General features: G+C 45.3%; 1 protein-coding gene across 9 annotated transcripts in view; it reads left to right on the forward strand.

The window, feature by feature from the left end:
- The window catches only part of ATP2B2 (ATPase plasma membrane Ca2+ transporting 2), a 355046-nt gene that overhangs the window by 147668 nt on the left and 192183 nt on the right, over positions 1-15195 (forward strand). For all 9 annotated transcript variants that reach the window (XM_046675025.1, XM_046675014.1, XM_046675097.1 and 6 more), the window contains one exon: positions 12449-12541. The gene's annotated coding sequence lies outside the window, so the exon portion shown is untranslated. The remainder of the gene's footprint in view (positions 1-12448; positions 12542-15195) is intronic.

The following is a 15195-nucleotide window of genomic DNA, read 5'->3' on the forward strand; positions in this document are numbered from 1 at the left end:
GGTTATTGTTGACCCCGAAGGACCAGGAATGTAAGGGCAGCTCCCTAAGACTGTAGCCATAGAATGTAACCTTGTCGGGCCTGGAAGGAATCATATGTTCCAACTCCTTATAGTGGGGAAACTGAGGCCCGGAGACGGGAGAGGACTGGCCCAAGGCCACCAGCCTCCGTAGCAGTCGTCTTTGGCCCAGAGATGCTGATTTCCAGCCCATAGCTCTCACCCACCATCTGCTGAGAACTGAGCCCCTCCCAGCCCCCGTGCCCTCCCCGCTACCCTGAGCCCCTCTGCTCCCCATGCCCGTAGAACTGACTCACCACCAGCCAGGAAGCCTGGGAGGGTGCAGGCCCTCTTGCTGCTCACTTCCCGGCTGCCCCGGCGCCCCGTCTCTGCAGCGAGTCAACATGTCTGCCTGTGAGTTGGTGCGTGGCAGATGGCACAACAGAACTGAGCCTCGGTTTATTTTTGACTCAGAGAGGGCATCACACACGTGCATAGTGCTCGCAGAGGGGGTGGCGAGTCTGGAGCACGGGGCAGCAGAATGGAGAGCCACGCAGCCTGGGTTCGAATCCTGGCTCGGCCACCTTCTGGCTGTGCGCCCTTGGTTACACGGTCTGATCTCTAAGAGCCTCAGTCTCCCCGTTTGTAAAATGGGGTGAGGAGGCCCATAGGCCATACCTCGTCAGTCTGAGGGGCAGTTGACTACATAGTGGGAGGGGATACACACGTGCTGGAGGACTTTAGGGTCTGACTTCCATCTCTGGAGAGGGGGAGTGATGGGACCGTGGGGCCCTCAGAAGGGGGGAGTCCCTGGCAGGCCCCCAGCTGGGGCTTGGAGTGGGGCAGTCCTCAGTGAAGGCCCTCCATGCCCCTAGGTAGGGGTTTAGTGGCCCCAGCTGTGTAGAGAGGCTGGCGGCTGGGGCAGAGCCAGGCAAAGCCCGGGGAATGGCTCCTTCTCCTGTTCCCAGTAGGCGACCCCGGACAGGGGCTGGGTGGGGCGGGCCCAGTGAAGGAGGGGTCAGGCTGAGGTGGGAAGGGAGGTGCACTGAGGGCGTCTTCAGTCAGGAGGCTGAAGGCTGGGGGAGGGGAGGGGTGTCTGAGCCTCATTCCCTCCCTCTCTTGCCCCCTGGTGGAGTCGAGCTGCCTGGGGCTTAGCAGGCTCTAAACTCCAGCCTCAGGGCAGGTGGGATGATCATCCGAGGGGAGGGGGCTGTGAGCACCCTGGAGATGGGCAAGCCGGCTTCCTGTATGTGTTCTACAGGCCCGTGTGCTGTGGAGAACCGGGAAATGGAGCCGTGTTACAGAAGAACCGAAAACCTTACCCCAGCAATGATGACATTTGGGAACATCTTTCTACATTATTTTTTTTTTTCCTATACTATAAACATAATAAGTTTCTTCTTCAGTTCTCTACTCTACATTTTCCACTCCAGGTTATCAAGATATTTTCCTGGGTCATTAAAAATTATTTGAAAACATGATTTTTGATAGATGCATAATATTCTATCCTGTGGCTACTCAGTAATTTACTTAACTGATTCCCTAGGATTCAAAATTTAGATTGTGTCCAAATTATCACCATAATGGACATCTTTATGACTGAAACATTGTTTTCATTTCCAGTTATTTCCATTAGAATAAGTTCTTAAGAAGCAAAGTTGCTGGGTGAGAGACTGTACCTTTTTTTCCTTTATTAAATTTTTTAATATTATATTTGATGCATGCAAAGGAAATTGTGTAGCATGTATTTTAGCTTAATAATACAACATAGATCATGGACCCACCACCCCACTCAGGAACTAAAATGTCACCAATAATTTGCATATTCCTGTGTGAGTGTCGCCATTTCAACCCCCTGCCTCTTCTAGAGGAAATGACCGTCCTAGGTTTATCATTTCTTTGCTTTTTTTTTGTTCTATAGACTGTATTTTTAGAGCAGTTTTAGGTTCATGCAAAATTCAGTGGAAAGTACAGAGAATTCCCATATACTTTGTTTATTTATTTATTTATTTATTTATTTATTTATTTATTTATTTATTTTGGTGAGGAAGATTGGCCCTGACCTGAGCTAACATCTGTTGCCAGTCTTCCTCTTTTTGCTTGAGGAAGATTGTCGCTGCCCATGTGCTTTTTTTAAGAAACATTTTTACCTTGTGTGTGTATGCTGATACCACCTAGGGTTTGGTTTTGATTTTGTTTTAGTGCTTTAATATGACATTGCTCAGTATGGAACCTTCTGGGTCTTGCTTCTTTTGGGCAACATCATGTCACTCAGAGTCATCCATGAGGTTGCTGCCGCTAGAGTTCATTTGTTTGCATTGCTGTGTAATATTCCCTGGCATGAAGATATCACAGTCTGTTGATTCATTCTCCTGCTGGTGGACATGTGCGTTGTTTCCAGAGTGGCTCCTATAGACAATGTTGCTGGCCACATTCTTGGCCATGGTACCATCGCCTAGAAAGGAACACAGGAGGTTAACACAGATTCCGGAGCGGGTGGAATAGAGAAGGGAGTGTGCACTAGCTTGGGTTGAGGTGTCTGCAGGTCGTAAACTGATTTGTTTTCAGAGAAGGACTGCAGAGAACATCTCGTGGGCTCACCTGAGCTACAGTGCATTATTTCTCAAGCTTAGCTGCCAAGGTCAATGATCTTGGGCTTGGGAGCAAGAGAAGGACCCTCTCCCCCACCTGCTTCAAGGAGCCAGAAGCACAGTTTGTGAAGGAGCCACTCCCCCCACCTCTTAGCCTTGGCGCCATTAAATCTGAGCATCCCTAAGAGTGGGGCATGTGCCTTTGATGGTACCCAAGAGGATATTATGAAATAACAGCCCATCACCTGTGGGAAAACTAGTTCATTTTCAGTCCTCTTTCAGTTTTCCAGGTCACATCAAGGCAAAAGTTTCTGTCTGGAACTAGCGTATCTTTCATTACAGCCCCCCCCCCCCCACCTAAACGTTGGCTAAACTCTGAGCAGAGAACAAGCTGCCTGTGGAGTCGGGGCCTCAGGCAGGCAATAGGGTCCACTAAACATAAGGACATCCTGTTCCTTCTTGTTTTTTTCCTCAAAGCTATCTTAACTCTCCTGACTTCTATCAAATTATAAAATAAAGAGATCTAAACAATCTGGACATCCTTCGGAATATCACGTTGGTCCACTCTATTGATGACATCATGCTACGTGGACCAAATAAGCAATAAATGGCCAGCATGGCGGAGTCCCTGGTAAGAGCCACGTGGTACAATGGCTGGGAGATAAGTCCTCAGAGGATTCAGGGGTCTACCGCATCAGTAACCTTTCGAAGGGTCCAGTAGTCTGGGACATCACCTCCAAAATAAAAGATGAATTATTGCATCTTGCGTCTCCCCCCACCAAGAAGAAAGCACAGTACATCCTTGCCAGTGTTTGGTCTGGTCAGTCTTCTCAACTTTAGCTATTTTAATAGGTGTGCAGCGTATCTTGTTCCATTTTTAATTTGCGTTTCCTCAATGACTAATGATGTTGAGCGTCTTTTCGTGTTCTTATTTGCCGTCTGGCAATCTTCTTTGCCTATTCAAATCTTTTACTCATTTTTAAAATTGTGTGGTTGTCTTATTGTTGATTTTTGAGAGTTCGTTACATATTCTAGATTCAAGCCCTTTCTCAGATAGATGTTTTACAAAGATTTTCTCCTTGTGCCTTGTCTTCTCATCCTCTTAACAGTGTCTCGTGAAGAGCAGGAGTTTTTAGTTTTAACGAAGGTTAATTTATCAGTTTGTTCTTTTATGGATTACACTTTTATTGCCAAAGTCAGGGTCACAAAGGGTTTCTTCTGTTTTCTTTTAAAAGTTTTATAATTTGAGGCTTGAGATTTAGGCCTATGATTCACTTAGAGTTAATTTTTGTATATGGTGTGAGATGTGGATCCAGGTTTGTTTATTTTTGCATATGGATGTCCACTTGTCTGAGTACCACTGGTTGACAGGGGCATCCTTTCTGCACTAAATTGCCTTTATGCCTTTGTTAAAAATCAGTTCTTCTTACACGGATAGCTTTGTTTTCGGACTCTGTTCTGCTCCTTTGAATATGTGCGTATCTTTATGTCAAAACCACTGGAGTTTTTTTCAACACATTGCACACCTTAAACTTACATAATGTAATATGTCAATTATATTTTAATAAAAAAGAGTACATTGGTTTTGGTGAAATTGACAATTATTGACTAAGATTTGATAGAAACATTATGAAGAAAAGGAAAAATACAGAGATCAAGAATAATTTTTGAGTGTTAAGACATTTCATAATTCTCTAATTCTTTAATTCTTAAGAATTCATAGTTCTTGAAGAATCAATAGAGAATAAAATTTTGGACCTAGCAGAGAAGAAATAGAAAAGTGACTTAATGGGATATCAGAGGAAATCAAGGGTCTAGATGGAGGAGATAAAGAAATAATATTTATAAAAGTAAAATAATAAAATAATATTTGAATCTGAGTTGGATAAAAGAAGCGTATTTCAGTGTAGGGTGCTTGCATGTTTCCCTCTGAAAAAGAAGTGGAGTTGATGTTGGATTTGTAGTGAACTGAATGCTCCAGGTGTGACAATTTAAGATGGAATATATTGGAAGAGACTCAGTTACCTGACTCTTCTGATGCATCTGGGGCCCCACAAGCAGCTACAGGGATAGTGCTTTCCACGTGTGCAAATATGAGCGACCCTTTCTCAAGGTTCAGGAAATACAGCAGGATGATCACAACCAGTTTAAGTGGACTAAGTGAACACACATCAGTTACCTGAATATCTCCCGTCTCCCAAAGGCGTGGGACTGAGAAGGAAATGATGAGAACGGCCTAGGGCTGGAACATTGCTTTGTGTACGTTACGCTCAGGCAGACGCTTTACCTTTCCCCAGGTCCTGAGGCCGAAGTCTCTGGGAAGAATTTTTATCTTGAGTTGTTGACTCAATTTTGTTTCTTTTGGACAATTAGCTGTTATCGGCTGCAACTCCAATTTTGAGTAGGCTACTCCAGACCTGGATTCTTCATCGTAGATGTCCTGTTTGGCATCTGACCTTTAACAGGCTTGTGAGTCATGAGTTCAATGCTTGTTCTGTGGTGAAACGTAAGAACATAGGTATATAAGAGACTTGTCTTCTTTTTATTATTATTCAGCGTATTTAAACTAAAAAACAAAAACAGTTCAGCCATTTCTCCTACCCCCTAACGCCATCTCTGGCAACCACCAATCTGTTCTCTGTATCTATAAGCTTAGTTTTGTTTTGTTTTTTTGTTGTTTTTTTCAGATTCCACATATAAGAGAGATCATACAGTATTTGTCTTTCTCTGTCTGACTTATTTCACTTAGTATAATGCCCTCGAGATCCATCCATGTTGTTGCAAATGGCAAGATTTCATTCTTTTTTATTGCTGAATAATATTCCATTGTGCATATATACCACATTTTCTTTATCCATTCATCCATTGTTGGATGCTTAGGTTGTTTCCATATCTTGGCTTTGTAAATAATGCTGCAGTGAATATGGGGGTGGGTGTGTCTTTTCAAATTAGTGTTTTTGTTTTCTGTGGGTAAGTACCCAGAGGTGGAATTGCTGGATCATATGGTATTTCTATTTTTAATTTTTTGAGGATCCTCCATACTGGCTTCCATAGTGGCTGCACCAGTTTACGTTCCCACACAATACACAAAGGTTCTCTTTTCTCCACATCCTTGCCCACACTTGTTATTTCTTGTCTTTTTGATAATAGCCATTCTAACAGGTGTGAGGTGATATCTCACTGTAGTTCTCACTTGCATTTCCTAATGTTTAATGACGTTGAGCATCTTTTCACGTGCCTGTTGGCCATTTGTATATCATCTTTAGAAAAATGTCTGTCCAAATCTTCTGCCCATTTTTTAATCGGATTGTTTGTTTTTTTGCTATTGCATTGTATGAGTTCTTTATGTATTTTGAATATTAACCCCTTATCAGATAAATGATTTGCAAATATTTTCTCCCATTCAGTAGGTTGCCTTTTCATTTTGTTGATGATTTTCTTTGCTGTGCGGAAGCTTTTTAGTTCAATGTAGTCCCATTTGTTTGTTTTTTATTTTGTTGCCTTCACTTTTGGAGTCAAATTCAGAAAATTATCACCAAGACTCGTGTCAAGGAACTTACTGCCTATGTTTTCTTCTAGGAGTTTTATGGTTTCATGTCTTACATTCAAGTCTTTAATCCAGCTTGAGTTAATTTTTGTGTGGTGTAAGATAGTGGTCCAGTTTCATTCTTCTGCTTGTGGCAAAATAATTCAGTAAATATAAGGATGCACCATCACATTTCTTTGTTACTGTCATCATTTATTTCTGGAAAGTGGCACTGGTTTTTCACTGATGGTAGTGATAAAAGTTTCCTTTAAAAATAAATGTGTTTAAGTATTAATCAAGCAAGTTATTAAGGGAAAAAACAAACTTGAGATCAAGTGAGGGACAGCTGTTAACCATCTTGACAGTCATATTCGATTGACCCAGGTGTGGGAAAGGCTGACCTCAAGCCTTCTGTCTCAGAACCCTTTACACTCTTAAAAATGACTGAAGACCCAAAAGAGTTTTGCCTACACAAATACCATCTCTCCATATTTACCATATTAAGAATTAAAACTGAGATTTTAATACTTCCTTATTAATTCATTTCAAATAATAAACCCATTATGACAACATATTTTGTGAAAAATAACTATATTTTCCAAAACAGAAAAAAATTAGTGAGCAGAGTAACGTCGTTTTCTATTTTTGCAAATCTCTTTAATGACTCCATCGAAGGCGGCTGGATCCTCATCCGCCTCTGTGTTCGGCCTGCTGCCATGTGATGTTTCGGTTAATGTATATGGAGAAATTCCAACTGCACAGAGATGTATGGTGGGAAAGGGAGGGAGTATTTTAACAGCCTTTTCAGATAATTAGAGATTCTGCTTTGATACTACACCCAAACTCAACAACTGATACTGTGTCAGTCTGGTCCGGCTGCCACAACAAATGCCACACACACACAGACAACAGGTGTGCGTCTCCTCGCACTTCTGGAGGCTGGAAGTTCAAGATCAGGGTGTTACGGGGCTGGTTGCTCCTGTGGCCTCTCTCCTTGGCCTTCAGTGGCCGTCTTCTCGCTGTGTCCTCACAGGGCCGTTCCTCTGCACATGCTCCTCCCGATGTCTCCGTGTGTGTCCAGATTTCCTCTACTTCTAAAGACGCCAGTCAGATTCCATTAGGCCCCACTCTAATGGCCTCCTTTTAACTTGATCACCTCTTCAGAGGTCCTCTCTCCAAATACAGTCACATTCTGAGGTCCTGGGGGTTAGAACTTCAACATATGAATTGTGGAGGGGACATCGTTCAACCCATAACAGATAGCATCTTAAAAATTAATTGCAGGGCCAGCCCCATGGCACAGTGGTTAAGTTTGTCACATTCCGCTTCAGCAGCCTGGGTTCATGGGTTCGGATCCCAGGCACAGACCTACATTACTTGTCAGCCACGCTGTGGCAGTGACCCACATATAAAGTAGAGGAAGGCTGGCACAGATTTAGCTAAGGGCTAATCTTCCTCAGAAAAAAAAAAAAAAAAAAAGCAAAGTTTTTAAAAAGTTAATTGCAATGGAGAATCTGAAGCCATGTCAATGAACTTTTCCTTCTGTACATTAAAATCCATTTTTTTCTGTCTTCCCCTTTGATGAGTCTTTTACGCATGTGTGCTTTGGTAACATCATGCACTGGTCATTTAGAAAATATTGGGTCATGAGTCACGTAGATCTTTCAAATGTTTGCACATTTTGTTATACAATATCAAAAGAAAAATCACCTCTACAACTTTGAAAGGAAAAGGGCTCTTAAAAGCCCATAGTTCCTCTTGTCTCCTGACTGGACAGGTAAGCACTCAGACTTTGCTGGAGAGAACAGGCTTTTGTTGGGACGTTTTTTGCTTGCGCATTGGCATGTCCTCACTTCTGGCTTCTTCAGCTCCAACTCTGTGCCAACCTTCCTCTACTTTGTATGTGGGATACCGTCATAGCCTTGCTTGGTGAGTGGTGTGTAGGTCTGTGCCCGGGATGCAAACCCTGGGATGCCAAAGTGGAGTGCACAAACTTAACCCCTGCACCACTAGGCTGGCCCTTTCCTGGGGTTTCTTTATGCCTCATATATCCCAGACTCGGATGAGTGCCTACCTGTAAAGTAGAGGAAGATGGGCATGTATGTTAGCTCAGGGCCAGTCTTCCTCAGATAAATAAGTAAGTAAATAAATAAAAGAAAGAAAGTAGAAGTATCTATATTAATATTTGATAAAGTAGACTTCAAAGCAAAGAAAACTACTTGAGATAGAGAGAGATATTATATAATGATAAAAGGGTCAATCCACCAAGAAGACATAGCAATACTGAATGTGTATGCATCAAACAACAGAGCCATAAGATATGTGAAGCAAAAACTGACAGAACTGTTACAGTGAGAGGCTTCAACACCCCCCTCTCAGTAACTGGTCGAATGACTACACAGAGTATCAGCAAGGATATAGGAGAGCCCAACACCGCCAGCAGCCGACAGGATCAAATCGACATTTATAGGACACTCCGCCCAACAGCAGCAGAACACACATTCTTTTCAAGCGTCCACAGAGCGTATTCCAAGATGAACTATATCCTGGGCCATAAAACGAACCTCGGAAAAATTGTAATTGAAATTTTACAGAGTATGTTCTTTGGCTACAATAAAATCAAACAAGGAGTCAGTAACAGGAAGATAATCGGAAAATCTCCACCCACTTGGAAGTAAGTGATACACATATAAATAATCCATGGGTCAAAGAGAAAGTCTAAATGGAAAGTTTTAAAATGTATTGAATTCTATGAAAATGAAATTTGATGAAGTTTGATACAACGTATTAAAATTCGCGGGATATAACTAAAGCAGGGCTGAGAGGAAAATTATAGCACTAAATGCATAATTAGCACAGAGAAAAAGTCTCAAAACAATAATCGAGGCTCCCATCTTGAGGAACTGTAAAAGGAAGAGCGAAATAAACCCAAATCAGTCAGCAGGAAGGAAATAATAAAGATCAGAGCAGAAATCAATGCAGTTGAAAACAGAAAAACAGTCAAGAAAACCAATGAAACAAAGAGCCGAGTCTTTGAAAAGATCAATAACATTGACAAAATTCTAGCAAGACAGAGAAGGAGAGAGAGCTGGAGAGAGAAAGAGAGAGAGAAGACGGCAATTACCAAAATCAGGAATGAAACAGGGAACGTCGCTGCAGACCCTGCCGGTATCCAAATGGTAAGGGAGCACCATGAACGACCCTACACACGTCACAGGACTTAAGACAAGCACACACCAGTCTATTGTATTTCTACATACTGGTGATGAACAGGTGGACACCAAAATTCAAAATACAATGCCATTACAGTCACTCAAAAAAACGAAACACTTAGGTGTAAATTTAACAAAACTGTACAAGATTTGTACGCTGAAAGCTAAAAAATGCCAGTGAAAGAAATCAAAGAAGATCTGAATAAATGAAGCAATGTACTGTTTTTATGCATTGGAAAACTCAACATGATGAAGATGTCAGTTCTCTGCAGTTCCTACCAAAATCCCAGCAAAACTGTTGTAGGTGTAGAAAAGATTATTCTAAAATTTACCTGGAAAGGCAAAGGAGCGAGAAAAGCTAGAGCAGTTTTGAAAAAGAAGAATAAAGTGAGAAGAATCAGTCGACCTGATTTCAAGATGTATTACATAGAAATCAAGACTCTGTGGTATTTTATTTTTTTTAAAGATTAGCACCTGAGCTAACAGCTGTTGCCAGTCTCCTTTTTTTTCTTTTTCTTCTCCCCAAAGCCCCCCAGTACATAGTTGTATATTTTAGTTGTGGGTCCTTCTAGGTGTGGCATGTGGGACGCCACCACAGCATGGCCTGACGAGCGGTGCCATGTCCACGCCCAGGATCCAAACCAGCGAAACCCTGGGCGACCGAAGCGGAGTGCGAGAACTTAACCCCTCGGCCACGGGGCCGCCCCAAGACTATGCGGTGTTAACAGACAGATGACACATAGATCGATGGAATGGAATAGAGGATACAGAAGTAAGCCCACACAAATAAGCCCAACTGATTTTCGACAAAAGAATTCCAGTGGAGGGAAGATGATAACCTTTTCAGCAAACAGTGCTGGAGCACTTGGACGTCCATAGCGAAAGTAAAAAGAAAGAACTTCTATCTAAGTCTCACACCTTATACAAAAATAACTCAAAATAGACCATGGGCTTAAGTGTAAAATGTAAAACTATAAAACTTCTAGGAAAACAATGTAAGTGGGAAATCTTCAGAATCTAGGGCGATACAAAGAGTTCTTGGACTTGACACCAAAAGCGTGATTCATAAAAAGAAAAAATGATAAATTGGGCTTCACCAAATTAAAAGATCATGCTCTGGAAAGGACTCTGTTAAGAGGATGAAAAGATAAGCTACAGATCGGGAGAAAATATTTGCAAACCACAAAATCTGACAAAGTACTGGTAACTGACATATATAAAAAAACTTTCAAAACTCAATAGTAAAAAAAAAAAATTTTGAACAAATCCAATTAGAAAATGGACAAAAGTCATGAAGAGACGTTTCTTCAAAGAGGATATGCAGATGGTGAATAAGCACAAGAAAAGGTATTTGACATCATCAGCCATTTGAGAAATGCAAATTAAAACCACGAGGAGAAGTATGTCACACCTATCAGAATAGCTAAAATAAAAAATGGCAACACCAAATGCTCACAAAGATGCAGAAAAACTGGACCATTCATAGGTTGCTGGTGGGAATGTAAAATGGTACAGCCACTCTGTACCATTTTCTTTTTAAAATGAAATGTTCTGGGCCGGCCCGGTGGCGCAGCAGTTAAGTTCAAACGTTCTGCTTTGGTGGCCCGGGGTTCGCTGGTTTGGATCCCAGGTGTGGACATGGCACCGCTTGGCATGCCATGCTGTGGTAGGCGTCCCACATATAAAGTGGAGGAAGATGGGCTCGGATGGCTCAGGGCCAGTCTTCCTCAGCAAAAAGAGGAGGATTGGCAGCGGTTAGCTCAGGGCTAATCTTCCTCAAAAGAAAAAAAAAAAAGGAAATTTTCTCTTTTAAAAGACACTAAACCACATGACCCAACAGTTGCACTCTTGGGCATTTATTCCAAAACTTAGGTTCACGCAAAAACCCTTTACACAAATGTTTATAGCAGCTTTATTCGTAATAGTCAAAACCGGAAATAACCCAGGCGTCCTTTAAAGGGTGAATAATTAAATGGACTGTGATACTTCCATATCATAGAATAGAATTCAACAATAAAAAGGAATGAACTCGCGATACACACAACCTGATGAATCTCCAGAGAATTACGTGCATGAAAACTCCAGTCCCCAAGGATTACATATAGCATGATTCCACGTGTGGAACATCATCGAAAGAACGGTGTTATGGGGATGGTGGACAGACTCGTGGTCGCCAGGGGTCAGGGAGGATGGCAGCCGGGGAATGGGGCAGTTATAAAGCGGTGGCCCAAGGAACGGTTCTGTATCTTGACTGTGATTGTGGTTACATAAAGCTTCGCACGTGATAAGATTGCGTGGACCTGCACACACACGAGGACATGTAACACGGGAGAAATCTGAGCGAGCTCCATGGATTGTGCTCATGTCACGTGCCTGGTTTTGACGGTGTCCCATAGCTGTGTGAGATGACGCTGGGGGAGGCCGGGGGACGGGGCACTGGACCTCCCTGTACATTTCTTTGCCACTTCCTTTGAATCAATAATTATTTCAAAATAAAAAGTCACAAATAATTGAATAAATGGATATAAAAGCAAATAAAGGGAGCCCGACGGAGAGATGTGTGGCATCTGATTGCCTTCTGCTGCTGTTCACGGAACTTCTCAGAGCCAGGGCCCCGCAGGTAGTACGTTTCAGTGACTCCTCACAAGGCCCTGGATGATAGCTGTTATCGTCTCTGTCCTACGGGTGGGGAAACCGAGGCTCGGAAAGATGAAGCCGCCTGCCTCAGGGCTTCTGTCTCTCCAGAGCACACGCCATGACCACGCTGCCACACTCCCTCTGCCCTTGGAGGCCATACGACAGAGGATGGAGGGCAGTGGGACCCATCCTGACACCCCTGCCAGCGGGTGGACTTCCTCTCCTAAGATGGGCTTGGAGCCTGGGAGGGCCTGGGAGGGGTGTCTTGAAGGCAAAGGCAGGGGCTGGGTCCCCCTGCGGCTGGTCAGCCCCTGGGGGCAGGTGGAGAGAAGAGGCAGCCCTGCTTGTCTTCTGTCTCCAGCCCCGCCTGCCCTTGGCCCAGTGCCGGCACCTGGGGGCGCTCCACACCACTGTTCCCTTCCTATCCTGACCCAGGTCCCCGTCGGGTCACCCATCCTTAACCAATGTCATCTCCCCTTTTCTAGAGCTGAATTCGTCACCCAGTCCCCAGAGCCAGCAAGACATGGGCCCCATCTTCCAAATCCTGATACCTTGCGTTTAAGCAGAAGACGTGGAGGGTGAGTTGGAGACTGGGGTTGGCTGGGGCTGGGGGTGGGGCAGATCTGGGGAGAGAGCACTGCTGACAGGGCAGGGGGTGGCTAACGGTGGGTCAGCTGAGCAGGAAAGCAGTGCATGGCAGCAGCTACCTTCCCTCCACCCCCTGACCGGGACACGTGAATGATTTATGCAGCATTGTCCTGGTTTGGGTCAATTCCCCCCATCCCTTTTGCATTTGAATAGGAAGTATGGCATAGAACGGGGAGAAGGAAGGCAGCATCGCCTCGCACAGTGAACTGAGTCTCGGTTCCCTCGTCTGTAAAATGGGGACGGCAGCAGCATCTTCCTCTCGTGAAGGCCAAGCAAAGATAATCCGTGTAAAGTGCTTTGCAGAGTAGCTGGAACACAGTGGTGCTCAATAAATGCTTGTTGGATGAATAAACATGCTAGGTGCCTGATGAATGTTAGTTAAATGGGGCAGCCCTCTCTCTGGGGTCAAAAGGCCACCCAGCCTTGCAGAGCCAGCCCATATGGCAGCTCCGTAGGATCCCCTGGCTCCTGGCTGGGATTAAGCATGTCTTACTCTGCATACCCGAGCCCTTCCTTTGGGCCTCTGTTACTGCCTTGCTCCGTCCGCCTTGCACTGTGTATCTACAAACCTCAGAGTCCATGCTCTGTGCCCCACTTCCCACCTCTGTCAGGAACCAGAGCTCATGCTGCTCATCTTCCAGCATCAGACACAGCTTACCTTCCGGAAGGATGTCCTTGAGCCAGAGCTCAGAGTCACTGTCTCAGCTGAGGGCCCAGTAGGCGTTGTTAGCCCTTTCACAGATGAGAACACTGAGGCCCAGAGAGAAGGCGCTTACAGCCCGGCGGTGGGAGAGCCAGGATGCAACCCAGGATGCTGAGCTCGCTTCCTACCACCCCACCCGCCGGTGCCCAGGAGATGAGGAACTCGGACCCGAATCAGGGAGGCCGCAGGCAGGCAGACTGGCCGCATGCCTGTCCCCGCCCTCAGGGATCACCCAGATTCTTGCTTGGCTGAAGTTTTGTTCCTCTCCCAGTCACTCTGGGACGAACCAGATTGTTTCCAAACATATTACATAATTGCTCACATATTTATTTAATGCCGTCTCTTGAATATTAAACGATCGATAATACGGAACAGAAACATGGGTGTTGAAACCCAGCAGCTTTTGACGGGCATGGGCAGGCGGGAGACAGAGGAGAGCTGTCTGTGAGGGTCCACGGCGGGGGAGGTGACATCCCCCCTCCTCCTCTGAGATGGGCTGAAAGGCTTCCCCGGCCAGTGGCTGGCAACCACATGGTGAAATTTTCACCCAGGGCCTCAACCTCTTTTATTATATAACAGAGATGCATTATTGTTTCCCCAAAGGATGCTTGGCGTCAGGGCTCAGCCCCCGTCCATTGGTTTACAGGTGTTTGTTGAGCACCTCTGTGCTGTCACTGTCAGGCCTGCATTCACCCCAGGGGTGCCCTCGTGAATGACACAGGTGAGGCCCCGTCCTCCTGCTGCTGATGCTGACAGGAGACCAGACAAATGAATGAGATGGCTCCAGGGTGTGGCAGGCACTGCGAAGAAAACAAAACAGGGTGGCAGTCACTGAGGAGGGGACTTCTGAGAGGACGTCTCGATGGCAGGAGCAGCCAGCCATGCAGAGGTCCGGGGTTGGGGAGAGCGTGCTGGGCAGGTGGGAGACCCCACGAGCAAGTGGCCCGGTGGGGCTGAGGAAGAGCAAGGAGGGCAGTGGGCTGGGGAGGGTGAGCAAGGGCCCCATGGAGGTGATGTGGACAGAGGAATGCACCTCAGGGCCCGTGGGCCGGACCTCGAGGGCCCCTGCGGAGTTTGCATTGAGTCTGCACGCATGCTAGCCACTATTGGAGGCTTCTAGAGATCCGATGACTGTTTGGGAAACGTCCCTCTGGGGCTGGGAGATGACTACGGGGTGGCCGGCGTGCCAGGAAGGGCTGGGCCAAAGTTCTGGGTCTGGAGGGCTGGGACGTTGGCAGGAAGAATTGGGGCCAGGCGCCGGTGGATCTGTCCAAGGTGATCGGAGTTTCTCCCAGGGCAGCTGGGGAGGGCCCAGCCTGACCTGGCAGGAATCCAGCAACTCTGGCATCGATGATGATAATAGTACCCATGGCTTACTAAGCACTTTCCATGGGCCGGGCGCTGGGACAAGCCCCTTATCCCCACCACCAGCCTGTAATATGCGTAGCTTTATTACCTTTGTTTCACAGAAGAGGGAACCAAGGCACAGAGTGGTTAACTAGAATGCCCAGGGTTGCTCAGCAAGTATAGCAAAGCTGGTCCATCTGAGACTCTACACATAGGGCCCTCAACCCGTGTTGGCTAAATTAATTAATCACAATAATCACAATAATAATAGCAGTCACATAATACAGTGCTGGCCCTATCCTAAGTGCTTTAAAAATATTAATCATTTAGTCTTCACAACAGCCCATGAGGTAGGCATGCATGGCCATCATCCCCATTTTATAAAAGGAGAAACTGAAGCACAGAGTGCTGCCTTACTTACCCTAGCTGGGATTCGAACCCGGGAGGTCTGGCTCTGGAGTCCAGGTTTTTAGCAAACTGCAGAGGAAGTGGAGGAAAGTGGAGAACCCACAGTCCGACTGGGCTCTGTCTGCA

This window comes from Equus quagga, chromosome 1, assembly GCF_021613505.1.
Source record: "Equus quagga isolate Etosha38 chromosome 1, UCLA_HA_Equagga_1.0, whole genome shotgun sequence".
Lineage (NCBI taxonomy): Eukaryota > Metazoa > Chordata > Mammalia > Perissodactyla > Equidae > Equus > Equus quagga.